Raw genomic sequence first — 4,074 nt, 5'->3', positions numbered from 1 at the left:
AGCGTCTGCTCTGAAAGCTAGTAGGGTGGTGGTGTAGGTAGGTGATCTTTCACTTACAGTCAAACAGCTAACGTGTATGCTCTGTGAGGACCAAACCGTGCGGAAATAAAAATCTTTGGTGAATATTGTACTGTAAAACGGTTTTGTTCTTCCAGCCTTCTGTACCAATGCTCTCTTTGTAAGAGAGGTGTGGTACCAGAGCTGTGCTGTTGTAGAGCTAATGCATGAAACGGGAGTTCTTGATAGCATTCAGAAATACAAGAAATATCTATTTTTCCTTTTTTTTTTTTTTAAAAAAAAAGCCTGTTCTTCAGTTAGCAGTTTAGGCCATATGTCCTAATGGGCTATTCAAATGTTATAGATGCCCTACTCTGATTAGTTTAGGTTTTGTCTGTCGTAAGTTAGATGATAATGGCAGATACATAAAATCTGCATTTTATAATTGATCCACTTCCTAAATTCTTCTGTAGGTGGATTGTATGTTGCTTTGGGTTTTAAAGAGGAAGTGGAGAAGCATCGTGACTTTCTGCTTCAGTTGCAGCTTTAAGACATCCCTTAATCTGTTTTTTTACCGTGCTGTTCGTAATTCAATCTAAGATGGTACTTGTGCTGTAAAGAAAATATTACTTAAAGAAAACGTAACTTGCTATGCTAAAGTGCTGTGTTAATTGTCCATATTCTTATTGAAGAGGATGGAGAATCTTTGATGTGGAAACAGTGAAATAAGCTTAAGTTACCCACGGTGGTTCTCTTCTTCTTGAAAAGATGCAGCAGGCTTTAATAATTTAAAGCTTTCTTATGTAACACATCCAATTTAGATGTTGAAGAAAATTTTACCTTGATTTGAGCTTTGAACTTTTCCCTTTTAATGTCTCTGATCAATCAACAGTTTTCACTTAATCTCAGTCATGAAATTGAGGTCTAAAAGCTTTATGTGAAAACAAGGCAATAGACTTCCATACAAAAGCTTAAGGATGGAAGCAGTGCTACCTTTTTTTTAAAGAAAAGAGAAATCCTTCCTATCCAAGGGAACAGGGGGAGGATCCAGGGTTCTTGATCTATAACTCATACATGCATCCTGGTACTGGTAAAGAGGTTAATTTGTCTGAACATTATGGTCTAAGCTGACAAAGAAGTGCAAGGTATGATTTGGCTACTGTTATTTAGCATTCTTATCACAGGTTGACAGAAGTTAGGCATTTTCTGATTGCTTCTGGTGCTGCTGTTCTGCAATGTACTAGTGTAGTTGCGTAAATTAATTATCTTGTTGGTTTATATGGAGATCAGGCATGTAATGAATCATAGCAGCTAACTGAGTAGTAGAACAGCCCTAATTTGTAAGATTTCCTGAAACATAGCTTTTTTTTTCTTTTTTTTTTCCTTATTGTGTGAGCCATACTCTTCGGTCTCCAAAATTCTGGGGAGTTACCTCTTAAACTCTTGCATTCACATGATTGCTTCTAATCGCAAATAAAGAAGAAAATCTGATTTGTATGCTGAAATTAATTTAGAAGTACAAATGAAGGTGAACTTTATTATTTCTATTTTCATAACATTAATAAAATTATAACCTAGGCTTTTAATTTAATGTTTTGTTTTTCTAAAGCATACTCTTCTATGCAAGATACAGGAAACATTTTTAATGCATGTTGCTGTAACAGGCATGAACATATCTGTGAGTAGCTTTATGGATGAGATGCAAAAAAACTGATAGTGTCATTTGTCACTTGTACTACAGAGAATATAATATTGCTTTTTTGAAGCTGGGAATTTTCACAAGGCTTTATTATTATTTGCAAGTTGAGGATAGTATCTTGATAAAGTAGTTTGTCTGTTCTCTTGAGTGCATCACTTTGGTTGCCAGAAACTGCTGTTTTCAGTGAAAGTTTTGCTTAACGAAGATGGGTGAAATGTATGTGAAGGTTCTCCTGAAAACTTGATATCCAGTGCTGTTACTTTACAAGGGTTAAAATTAATTAGTGCCTTTGTGAGAAGAATGAGTTAGTGAAGGTCATGAATTATCATAGTTTTAAAAAAAAAAAAAATGTACCCATGTCCCAGGTATTCTAAGATCTAAACTTTTTTGTATATTGAGCTAGAAGAGTTCAGAGATGAGTCAGGTGTATTGTTTGAGGAGATTATCTGAGTAAGAGAATAGGAAGCTGGCAGCGCCTTTCTATAATATGCTTTTTTGCTTCTGGCAAATTGTATTGGATAGGGAAAAAACTACCACTAAACACTACAGCCTTCTTACTTCCCCAGAATCTGTTACTGTCTCTTGCACATCATAGCCTTACTGCTTTATCCCTTGAAACTCTACATCTTGTGGAACCAAGAGTCCTGATTGTTCTTCTGGTGAAATGTTTGTTTCAAAAATTGTGGTTTCCATGGGAGAATAGTTAGAATGTCACAAAAGAAGGATGTGGAGTTTCTTCTTCAGCATAATACTGTTGTTAAGGGCCTAAGACTATTAGTCTTTTCTAAATTTGTAACACGAAGATGTATGATTAAATAAACAAAAGTATTAATAATATAAAATTGTTAATTACTCATAATGAGATATGAGTTTGGGGGTTTTTTAGAGCACCTCCCAAGTTTTAACTGCTGTAATACCCTTTAACATCCTTTGAAAGTATTTCAACATATGATTTCCAACTAAAAATTCTTTGGCTGAAGGTGGTGTTCTGTGTTAAATTGTCTGGTTGAAATAGTTCTGCTGGATGTCAGCAAATACGATATAGCGATTCATAGGGTTTTATGCAATTCTAAAAAGAAAGGCTTTGTGCGACTTTCTTACTTCAGAAAGACAACGGATACAAAAAAAGACTGTTTTGATAGATACCTAATGGTACAGACTTCCAAAAGTTAAGTGGATAGGGTGTACTTAATTTCCTGTTCACGTTTGTATGTAGTATTAATAATCTGAGCGCTTGGGAACTGACTTGTTTTAAGTCTTGTCAAGATGTGTAGCTTCAGTGTCTCATTTATGTTGCCAGCTTGCTTTACCCTCACGGTGGGCTTTCCAGGCTGCAACACCCATGGCAGAGAGATCTTTAAAAGGGAATACAAAACTGTCAAACTGAGAGTCTGAGCCTGAGAAGTTACCCAAGTAATTGTATTCCACAGAAGAGGTTAATCTATTATTAAATCAGATTGAGGTATTAGAATTATGCTGTTGATAACTTCTGTGACATGGTATGTGACATAATGCGCACACACGTGCTTCTGTAACTGCATTGACTGACTGTGTTCTGTTACGGTAGTCAGTCACATAAAGCAAGAATGATTATGTAGAGTGGTCATGGGGCAGTGAGGCACTAAATTACTATGGTGACCCAATGTCTGTTCTTGGTTTTGTCACTGGTTGTCTACATAACCTTCATTACATCCATTTAGCTGTCTGTACTTTAATTTCCCAAGGCTCGTATTGCTTAAACAGACATGACCTTTCATTTGTTGGTAGTGGAGCTTCATGCTCATCGTTCCATCCAAATGCTGTTGTAATACTTTAAAAAAAAAAAAAAATTCTCTGCCATGGAAAACATGGACTGAGACTTGAGTTAAAAATTTTCTTTTCTCCTCTTTGAGTTTGGTAGTTTAGAATGAGCTTTTTTTGTGGTAGTAGATTTAAAGGGTATTTTCCAAATGTATTGAAATGCATTACACCTGGAAGATGTTACTGGCTTTGGAAGATTAGCTTACATCAGAGTTGTCATTCTCTCCTTGCATACTGTTATCAACCCATTCTAGAAATGTATGTGTTCATTTAAGTGAACTTGGAGACCTGACTGATTTCTGTCTGAGGTTTTTTAAAATTACTGTAATGCTTCTCTGAGAAGAATATGGACTACTTGGAGACAAAGCAAAAATTTGTATCTCCAAGAGGACAACAGTATGATTTTTTTTTCTTTGAGATCAGTTATAAGTGAAAACACTTCCTTATAGGAATGGAGTGATTTAATTACACTTGGTCACTGACATCTCCTCACCTCACTGATGTTAAATCTCATCTACAATGCATTCATATAGTCATAGTCTTTGTTCTTTTACGCCTAGATAACTGGAGAGCGAGAC

Source organism: Cariama cristata, unplaced genomic scaffold (assembly GCF_000690535.1).
Source record: "Cariama cristata isolate BGI_N322 unplaced genomic scaffold, ASM69053v1 scaffold745, whole genome shotgun sequence".
Taxonomy (NCBI): domain Eukaryota; kingdom Metazoa; phylum Chordata; class Aves; order Cariamiformes; family Cariamidae; genus Cariama; species Cariama cristata.
This window is presented reverse-complemented; position numbering follows the sequence as displayed.